The sequence below is a fragment of the Miscanthus floridulus genome, chromosome 1 (genome assembly GCF_019320115.1).
Source record: "Miscanthus floridulus cultivar M001 chromosome 1, ASM1932011v1, whole genome shotgun sequence".
In the NCBI taxonomy this organism is placed as follows: domain Eukaryota; kingdom Viridiplantae; phylum Streptophyta; class Magnoliopsida; order Poales; family Poaceae; genus Miscanthus; species Miscanthus floridulus.
In genome coordinates this window covers 186,479,601-186,490,207 of record NC_089580.1, presented here as the reverse complement: position 1 = coordinate 186,490,207, position 10,607 = coordinate 186,479,601, and positions in this window count along the sequence as shown.

The window sequence follows — 10,607 nt, the reverse complement described above, 5'->3', positions numbered from 1 at the left end:
AACTTGTGATCGGTGAATTGCGTCCCATTGTCGGTGATGATGGTGTTAGGAACCCCGAACCTGTGTATGATGTCTGTAAAGAACAACACCGCTTGCTCGGATTTGATCTGGGTGACCGGATGAGCCTCGATCCATTTGGAGAATTTGTCGATGGCTACCAGCAGATGGGTATAGCCCCTGGGTGCCTTCTGCAGAGGCCCAACTATGTCCAGCCCCCACACAGCGAATGGCCATGTGATGGGGATGGTTTGGAGGGCTTGGGCCGGGAGGTGCGTCTGTCGAGCGTAGTACTGGCATCCCTCGCAGGAGCGTACTAGCTTCGTGGCGTCGGCCACCGCCGTTGGCCAATAGAAACCTTGTCGGAAGGCGTTACCCACGAGCGCCCGAGGCGCCGCGTGGTGCCCGTAGACTCCCGCGTGCAAGTCCCAAAGTAGGGAGTGCCTAGCCTTGGTGGTGATGCATCGTTGGAGAATACCCGATGGGCTACGCCTATACAACTCGCCGTTGCAGAGGACGTAAGTCTTGGCTCGTCGCGCAAGCCGCCGGGCCTCGGTTCTGTCCACAGGAAGCTCTCCTCGAACGAGGCGATCAAGGAAGGGGACTCACCAGTCTGTTCCTTGGTCGACCTTGGGAGGCTCTGCGTCAATCGCCATGGCCTCGGGCTCGGCTGGCGGGGTCTCGGTGGCCGAGGGGGCCTCGGGCCCTGCGTTGGGCTCGGCCGATATGCCCTCTTCTGTCGCCGAGGCGTAGTCGACGGATGGCTTGTGGAGGTCTCTGGCGAAGACGTTCGGGGGGACCGGGGCCCGTGCCGACGCCATCTTTGCCAGTTCATCCGCGGCCTCGTTGAACTTTCGCGCAACATGGTTGAGTTCGAGACCGTCGAACTTGTTCTCCAGGCGACGTACCATCGCGCAGTACGCCTTCATTTTGGGGTCATGGCAGCTTGACTCTTTCATCACCTGATCGACGATGAGCTAGGAATCACCCCGTACGTTGAGACGTCGCACTCCAAGTTCGATGGCGGTTTGCAGGCCGTTGACGAGGGCCTCGTATTCGGCGACATTGTTGGAGGCGGCGAAGTGAAGCCGGATCATGTAGCGCATGTGTGTCCCGAGGGGCAAGACCAGGAGCAGGCCTGCGCCAGCCCCAGTCTTCATTAGAGACCCATCGAAGTACATGGTCCAGCATTCTGATTAGATCTGAGCGGGTGGCAGCTGTGTGTCGGTCCATTCGGCTACAAAGTCGGACAGGACCTGCGATTTGATCGCTTTCCGAGGCGCGAAAGACAAGGTTTCCCCCATGAGTTCGACAGCCCACTTGGCTATTCTACCCAAGGCCTCCTGGTTTTGGATTATTTCTCCCAAAGGAAAAGACGACACCACAGTCACCGGGTGGGACTCGAAGTAGTGACGCAGCTTGTGTCGAGCCAAGACTACGGTGTAAACCAGCTTCTGGATGTGGGGGTAACGCGTCTTAGTCTCGGAGAGCACTTCGCTGATGAAGTAAACAGGTCGTTGGACGGGTAGAGCATGACCCTTCTCCTTCCTCTTGACTACTACGGCCGCGCTGACCACTTGGGTCGTCGCGGTGACGTAGAGTAAGAGGTGCTCGCCCTCGGTGGGCGGAACCAGGACGGGGGGGTTGGTGAGCAGTGCTTTGAGCCTAGCGAGGGCTTCCTCAGCCTCGGTGGTCCAAGAAAAGCGCTTGGACTTTCTCAAGAGGCGGTACAGGGGCAGGCCTCTTTCGCCGAGGCGCGAGATGAAGCGGCTTAGGGCCGCAAGGCATCCCATGACCCTCTGCACCCCTTTGAGGTCTCGGATCGGGCCCATGTTGGTCACGGCTGAGACCTTCTCCGGGTTGGCCTCGATTCCACGTTCTGAGACTATGAACCCCAAGAGCATGCCTCGGGGAACCCCGAAGACACACTTCTCGGGGTTGAGCTTGATGCCTTTCTCTCTGAGACATGTGAAGGCAACCTCCAAGTCGCCGACGAGATCGCCGGCCTTCCTGGACTTGACTACAATGTCATCCACGTAGGCCTCGATGGTTCGCCCGATGTGTTCGCCAAAGACTTGGATCATGCACCGTTGGTAAGTAGCCCCTGCATTTCTAAGGCCGAACGACATGGTTACGTAGCAGTACATGCTGAATGGAGTGATGAAAGAAGTCGCGAGCTGGTCGGACTCTTTCATCTTGATTTGGTGGTAACCGGAATATGCATCAAGGAAGGAGAGGGTTTCGCATCCCGCAGTGGAGTCGACGATTTGGTCAATTCGTGGTAGTGGGAATGGGACTTTCGGGCACGCTTTATTTAGACCAGTGTAGTCCACGCACATCCTTCACTTGCCACTTTTCTTTCTGACTAATACAGGGTTAGCCAACCACTCTGGATGGAATACTTCCTTGATGAACCCGGCTGCCATGAGATTCTGCACTTCTTCGCCGATGGCCCTGCGCTTCTCCTCGTCAAATCAGCGCAGGCGCTGCTTTACTGGCCTGGAGCCTGCCCGGATATCTAAGGCGTGCTCGGTGACCTCCCTTGGTATGCCCGGCATGTCCGAGGGACTCCACGCGAACATATCGAAGTTCGCATGGAGAAAGTCGACGAGCACGGCCTCCTATTTGCTGTCGAGAGTGGCATTGATCTTCAGTCCTCGGCCGTCGGGGACGGCGGGATCGACAGGGATGAGCTTGACGGCCTCCGCAGGCTCGAAGGTCCCGGCGCACCGCTTGGCGTCGGGAACCTCGCTACCAAGCTGGTCGAGATCGGCGATGAGGGTCTCGGCCTCCACGATGGCCTCGGCGTACTCGTTGCACTCGACGTCGCAGTCGTATGCATGTTCATACGTGGACTCGACGGTGATGATGCTGTTGGAGCCTGGCATCTTGAGCTTGAGATAGGTGTAGTTGGGGACTGCCATGAACTTGGCGTAGCACGGGCGCCCCAAGATGGCGTGGTAAGCCCCCTTGAATCCAACCACCTCGAAGGTGAGGACCTCCTTGCGGTAGTTGTAGGGAGTGCCAAAGCAGATGGGTAAGTCGATGCGCCCGAGGGGTCGTGTGCGCTTTCCTGGCACGACGCCATGGAAGGGTGCGGAACCGCCTCGGAGCCGTGAATGATCGAGCTCCAGGAGCTCTAGAGTGTTGACGTAGAGGATGTTGAGGCCGCTGCCCCCGTCCATGAGCACTTTGGTGAGCCGGGTGTTGCTGACGATTGGGTCGACGACAAGCGGGTACTGCCCGGGGTTCGGAACATAATCGGGGTGGTCATCCCGATCAAAGGTGATTGCCTCCCGAGACCAATCGAGGTACCGGGGGGTGGCCACCTTGACCGAGAAGACCTCCTGGCGTTCCCTCTTTCGCTGGCGCACCGTGAGGCATGCTGAGGGTCCACCAAAGATCATGAAGGCATTGTGTACCTCGGGGAACCCATCATCTTTACCGCCGTCCCTTTCGCCGACGCCCCTTTTCCTGGCCTCGTCGTCGTTGGGGAGCCCAAGCCTGGCGTAGTAACGCCGGAGCATGGTGCACTCCTCGAGGGCATGCTTCACCGGACCTTGATGGTAAGGACAGGGCTTCTTCAGCATGTCGTCAAATAGCCCGGGGCCCCGGGGGCCTCGGGGATTCCTACGATCTGTCGCGGCGACATGGACGGCCTCGAGGACCTCCTGCTTCCCTGGGCGACCCTTCTTCTTTTTCTTGGGGACGCGGGCGGGCGAGGCCTCGGGGGCCTCGTCCTTCTGCTTCCCCTCGACGTCGTTGTTGGGGAAGATGGCCCCAACCGCCTCTTCGCCCAAGGCGAAGTTGGTGGCGATGTCGAGGAGTGCGGCCGCTGTGGTTGGTATGTTTCGGCCCAATTCTCGGACCAGGTCCCGGCAGGAGGTGCCAGAGAGGAATGCTTGGACGATTTCCGAGTCACCGACGTAGGGCAACTCGGTGCATTTCTTGGAGAAGCGCCGGATGAAATCTCGAAGAGATTCATTCGGCTTCTGGTGGCAACCTTTGAGGTCCTAGGAGTTCCCGGGGCGCACATAGGTGCCCTAGAAATTCTCGACGAAGACCCTCACCAAGTCGCGCTAGTCGTGGATCTGTGCGGGAGGAAGGAGTTCGAGCCAGGCTCACGCTGAGTCTGATAAGAACAAAGGGAGGTTGCGGATGATGAGCAGGTCATCTTCCACACCGCCTAGCTGACAAGCCAGGCGATAATCGGCCAGCCATAGCTCGGGGTTTGTCTCGCCGCTATACTTTGTGAGGTTGGCAGGTTGCTGGAACTAGGCTAGGAAGTGAGCGTTGCGAATGGCTCTACTAAAGACCCGAGGGCCTGGTGGCTCGGGAGAAGGACTGCGGTCCTCTTCACTGTCGTAGCGACCGCCTCGGTGTGGGTGGTAGCCCCGAGCGGCTCCGTCGCCACGGCGCCGTCGCCTGCCAACTACTTCGTGGTCGCCTTGTGCCTTGTGCTGGTCTCTAGGTCGATCGTGCACCGAGGGGGCCCCGTTGGCCGCCGGCACATGAGCGGGCTCAGGACGGACCGAGGCATCCTGGCCCCGGTGAGGTCGCGCCGTGGGTTGCTCCGAAGTGCCTCCGTGCCGGCGAGAGGCGGAACTTTTGGCCTACTGTACCGCAGCGATCTCGAGGAGGTCGCGGAGCTCTTCGCGGGCCCATTGCCCCTCGGTGGTGGAGGGCTCAGGCATTGTTTGGACCAGCATCGCAGCCGCTGCGACATTCTAGCTAGCCCGATTAAAGATTGGGGGTGGCTCTCCCCCCTCGTTGTCGTTGATGCGGTGATGGACGTCGCGGGCCCTCCCTTGGGCTCCTCCACCCTCACCGCACCCTTGCTGCTCCTGCTCGAGAGTGTCCCGAAGCTGTTGCAGAAGGAGTCGGTCTTGTTCGACCTTGGCTTGAAGCTCGTGGAGCTGCTCCAGGTCTGGGCGTCGATGCCCCCCGCGGACGGGGTTCTCGTTTCGCGCCACTGGGGCTACGAGACATGGAGGCGTGGCATCGCCCGCCCTTGCCTGGGGCAGGGGATGGTTGCCTATCCTTTCATCTTCCTCGCCCGCCCTTGGCATCCCGAGCCCAACATGGAAGCACTCGCGAGATGGATCGTAAGTCCCTTCGTCGTCGGAGTCGGAATAGCCGAGGCAGTAGTCGCTTGCGGCCAAGAATTGGCGCAAAGCCCCGAGGTTGTGGAGTTCGGAGAAATCCACCCCGGGCCATGCCTCGTTCTCGTCCGAGGAGTCGAAGTGGGTGCTCAGGTCGAGAGCAAAGCGCTGGCAGCGTTCCGTGGGGTGCTCATGAGCGGCAGTGTAGGCGTAGGCATAAGAGCCGGCGGCATCCCACAACCCAAAGGGGCATGGGGACGGTGCCGTCTCCATATTTTGCCCCACCGGGGTCGACTCTTTAGGGAGTGGCGGAGTGGAACTAGACGACTGGGCGTCGCCGCGAGCCACCGGCGATTTTCCTTTATCCAGGCTCAGGCCAGACAGGTCCCCAGCCAGGGACCCCATACCAACAGCTGGTCATAGGATGTCAGCGGGGGGTGGCGTGCCGCCCCGGGTTCGTGTAGCGTTGGGGTGGCATTCCTCGCGTCGTGCCTGGCGAGCGCGGCGAGAGCGGCTGCCCAGGCGCCGCCTGCGCCTGGGCTGCCGGGGCGTGACTTCATCGTCGGACGGTGGGGCTCGAGGGGCGAGGAGCACCATGTCGTACTCATGCCCCAGAGACATGAACTCTAGGCTCCCGAACCAGACTATGGTGCTGAGACACAATGGTCGTATGGGGTCTGCCATCCGGGTCCTGGTGGGACGATGAGGCTAACACGCAGCGTCCCCTACCTGGCACGCCAACTATTGGTGTTTTGGAACCGGGGGTCCCTCAACCAACAAGTGAATTTGTGCTGCGTGCCCCTAATCCTGGATGGTGATGCAAAGAGACACAAGGTTTATTCTGGTTCAGGCGATCGAGGCCCTACGTCCAGTCTGAGAGATCGATCTTATGTTCCTTGCACCGAAGTGCTCGTGGTAGGGGATTACAAGTTAGGTGAGAGAGGGAGCTAGCCCCAGGTCTCGGCGAGGGTGGTGCGGGCTGCTTGAGGCGTTGTTCTCAAGCAGCATAGAAGTGTGTCGTTCTATCAGTGTGTTCGTCTCCCTTTTCTCCCCTTTCTATGAGGCCCAAGTCCTCTCCTTTTATAGTTGAAGGGAGGACGCAGGTAGTACATGTATCACTATGTGACGTCGTGCCAATAGAAGTGGCACGTCCGAACCCTGTGGCCCATTCCGGTGGCGGCGTGGCCATAGAAGCGATCTGTCCTTGGAATACTAGAGCGACGTGGTTGTCCCATCAGGTCCTGTGCGTCGTGGGAGCCCCGGGAATGTCTCGGAGCGGACGTGACGGCGAACGTGCAAGCCCTGGTGGATAGATTGTGCGCGAGGCCGAGGCCTGGTTGGTGCCGAGGCTTGTACTGCGGTGGGGGGTCTCGGCAGGCACGAACCCTGAGATTGCCGAGGCCTCGGTGTACAGTGCCGAGGCCTCGAGCGGGCGGCGGGTCGCGGGTGCAGCGTTAGGACACAGTGGCTGGCAACCCCCGTCATACCCTGTCCTAGGCACTGATCGTGGACACAATGCTGGGACACAGTTACCAGTAACCCCCGTCATACTCTGTCCCAGGCGCTGATCGTGGACACAGTGCTGGGTCACAGTTGCTAGTAACCCCTGCCGTGCCCTGTCCCAGCCGGTATGGTGCTGATGCGACTTCGGGTCGCATCGGCCATTCTATGACATTGAGCCGCTGTCCGGCGGAGATTGCGGGAGTGGTTGAGAGTATTAATGAGACGTGACGCGTTGTCGGGAGGGTCGACCAAGGCGGGGGGCGACGGACCACGGACAAGCCGGCCCCGAGCGACACAAAGAATGAGGCCTCGCGCGAGACAGAGATCAGGCCCCTCGCCGAGGCCTCACGCGAGAGGCCTCGCGTGATACGGAGAACGCGCTTCCCGCCGAGGCCTTCCGTGGAGAGCCTTGGGCAGGGCGGAGACGGCATTCCTTGCCGAGGCCTTCCCTAGGGAGCCTCGCGCGAAGCGGAGTTGGCGTCAGGATGCCGAGACCTCCTGCTCTATAAATGGGGGCGGCGTGTCCGAGCCCTGTAGCCAGCCACTGTTGTGGTATGGTCGATGGAGTGGCCTCGTCCTTGTCGTGCAGAGGTGACGCGCCGGTCATACTTGATCTTGTGCGTCGTGGGGCTCCAGTACAGCTTGATGCAGGATATGGTGGGTGACGTGCTGGTCATCGTGCGATGACGTCGTAGGGAGCTGTGGCTCTACAGATGGCGAGGCCGAGCCATCGTGGGGGGTTCGGCGGACATGGATCCTCAGGCTGCCGAGCCCCTAAAGCATACTGCCGAGGCCTTGGGGGAATTATTGATCCTGGGTGCTGATTCCGAGGCCACAGTATCTCAGACATGGCTCCCCACGCTGCGTTGTTCTCGGAGCAGGAGTTGGCAGCACAGGGAGGCATGGGCATCAACCATGTGCTTTAGTGGTTAGCACAGTGGTGGGTAACCTCTGCCCAGTCCTGCCTCCTGTCCCGTCGGCCATTCTGCTGTACTATGCCGAGCATGCGGCCGATGTCAGGGGCAGTAGTTGGCTGAGTTAATGTGACACGACGTTTTGTCAGAGGGGCGGGTGAAGGAAGAGACAGCGGAGTGCTGCTGAGCCCGCCTCGCGCGAGACGGAGAGTCGGCGGCCCGGCCGAGGCCCTTGGTGGGGGGTCGCTCGAGGCCAGCGGTGAGGGGGCCTCGGGCGAGTCGGAGAATCGGCCGAAGCCAGCGGTGTTTAGCTGGTTTCAACTTTTACGAAGTCTAAGCAGCCGTTTTTTGGTTCTTGCTTAGGGTACCCCTTCTCACTGTATCCGATAGGAGGCGATCACCTTTGATTGAGATGACCACCCCAACCATGTTCCGAATCCCAGGCAGTACCCACTTGTTGTTGACCCGATCATCAACAACACCCAACTCACCAAGGTGTTGATGGACGGAGGCAGCGGCCTCAATATCCTCTATGGCAACACCCTAGAGCTCTTGGAGATCAACCGGTCAAGGCTTTGAGGCGACGTCGCACCTTTCCATGGCATCGTGCCAGGAAAATGCATGCGACCCCTCGGGCGCATCGACCTTCCCGTTTGCTTCGCCACCCCCTCCAACTACCGCAAGAAGGTCCTTACCTTCGAGGTGGTCAGGTTTAGGGGAACCTACCATGCCATCCTGGGGTGGCCATGCTATGCCAAGTTCATGGCAGTCCCCAACTATACCTACCTCAAGCTCAAGATGCCGAGTCCCAATGGTGTCATCACGGTTGAGTCTACATACGAACATGCATACGACTACGACGTCGAGTGCATTGAGTACACCGAGGCTCTCGCGGAGGCCGAGATCCTCATCGCCAACCTCGACCAACTCAGTGGCGAGGCGCCTGACTCCAAGCATCGCACAGGGACGTTCGAGCCCACGGAGGCCATCAAGCTCGTCCCGGTCGACCCCGCCTGCCCCGACGACCGGGCGTTGAGGATCAGCGCCACCCTCGACATCAAATAGGAAGCCATGCTCGTTGACTTCCTCCATGCGAATGTCGATATATTCGCATGGAGTCCCTCGGACATGCCGGGCATACCGAGGGAGGTCGCCGAGCACACCTTGGACATCCGGGCCGGCTCTATACCGGTGAAGCAACGCCTGCACCGATTCGACGAGGAAAACGTAGGGCCATCAGTGAGGAAGTATAGAAACTCTTGGTGGCTGGGTTCATCAAGGAAGTGTCCCACCTAGAGTGGTTGGCTAACCCTGTGTTAGTTAGGAAGAAAAATGGGAAATGGAGGATGTGTGTAGACTACACCGGTTTGAATAAGGCCTGTCCAAAAGTCCCCTTCCCATTACCTCGAATCGATCAGATCGTTGACTCCATGGCGGGGTGCAAGACCCTATCTTTTCTTGATGCGTATTCTGGTTACCATCAAATCAAGATAAAAAAGTCTGACCAGCTTGCGACTTCCTTCATCACCCCATTCGGCATGTACTGCTACATGACTATGCCTTTCGGCCTCAGAAACGCAGGGGCCACGTACCAGCGGTGCATGACCCAGGTCTTTGGTGACCACATTAGGCGAACCATTGAGGCCTATGTGGATGACATCGTGGTCAAGACTAGAAAGGCCGAGGATCTCGTCGATGACTTGAAGATAGCCTTCAAATGCCTTAGAGAGAGGGGCATCAAGCTCAATCCTGAGAAGTGTGTGTTCGGGGTCCCCCGAGGCATGCTCTTGGGATTCGTAGTCTCAGAACATGGCATTGAAGCCAACCCAGAGAAGGTCTCAGCCATAACCAGCATGGGACCAATTAGAGACCTCAAAGGAGTGCAGAGGGTCATGGGATGCCTTGCGGCCTTGAGCCGCTTCATCTCGCACCTCGGCGAAAAAGGCTTGCCTCTGTACCAACTCTTGAGAAAATCCGAGCGCTTTTCTTGGACCCCCGAGGCCGAAGAAGCCCTCGATAGGCTCAAAGCACTGCTCACAAAAACTCCTGTCCTGGTACCCCCGGCTAGGGATGAGGCCCTCTTACTCTACGTCGCCGCAACGACCCAAGTGGTCAGCGCTGCCGTAGTAGTAGAAAGGCAGGAAGAGGGGCATGCTCTACCCACCCAATGACCTATTTACTTCATCAGCGAAGTGCTCTCTGAGACCAAAACATGCTACCCCCACATCCAGAAGCTGGTCTATGCCGTAGTCCTAGACCAACGCAAGCTGCGTCACTACTTTGAGTCTCACCCAGCGACTGTGGTATCGTCTTTCCCCTTGGGAGAGATAGTCCATAACCGGGAAGCCTCAGGTAGGATAGCCAAGTGGGTCGTCGAGCTTATGGGGGAAGCCTTGACTTTTGCGCCTCGAAAAGCGATTAAGTCTTAGGTCTTGGCCGATTTTGTGGCTGAGTGGACCGACACCCAATTATCACCTGCTCAAGTCCAGACAGAATGCTGGACCATGTACTTCGATGGGTCTCTGATGAAGACCGAGGCAGGTGTGGTTCTCCTCTTCATCTTGCCCCTCGGAGTACACATGCGCTACATGGTGCGGCTCCACTTCGCTGCCTCCAACAACACGGCCGAGTACAAGGCCCTCATCAATGGCTTGTAGGTCGCCATCGAACTTGGGGTACGACATCTCGACGTCCGGGGTGACTCATAGCTCATCGTCGATCAAGTCATGAAGGAGTCAAACTGCCTCGACCCCAAAATGGAGGCTTACTTCAAGTTGGTACGTCAGCTAGAAGACAAGTTCGACGGTCTCGAACTAAACCACATCGCACGGAAGTACAACGAGGCCGCCGATGAACTGACAAAGTTGGCCTCGGCATGGGCTCCGGTCCCCCTGAACGTCTTTGCCAGGGACCTCCACAAACCTTCCATTGACTACACCTTGGTAGCAGAGGAGGGCCCACCTATCGAACCCACGACAGGGCTCGACGCCCCCTCTGCTGCCGAGACTCTCTCAACCAAGCCCGAGGTCATGGAAGTCAGCACCGAGCCTCCCCAGACCGACCAAGACGCGGATTGGCGAATCCCGTTCCT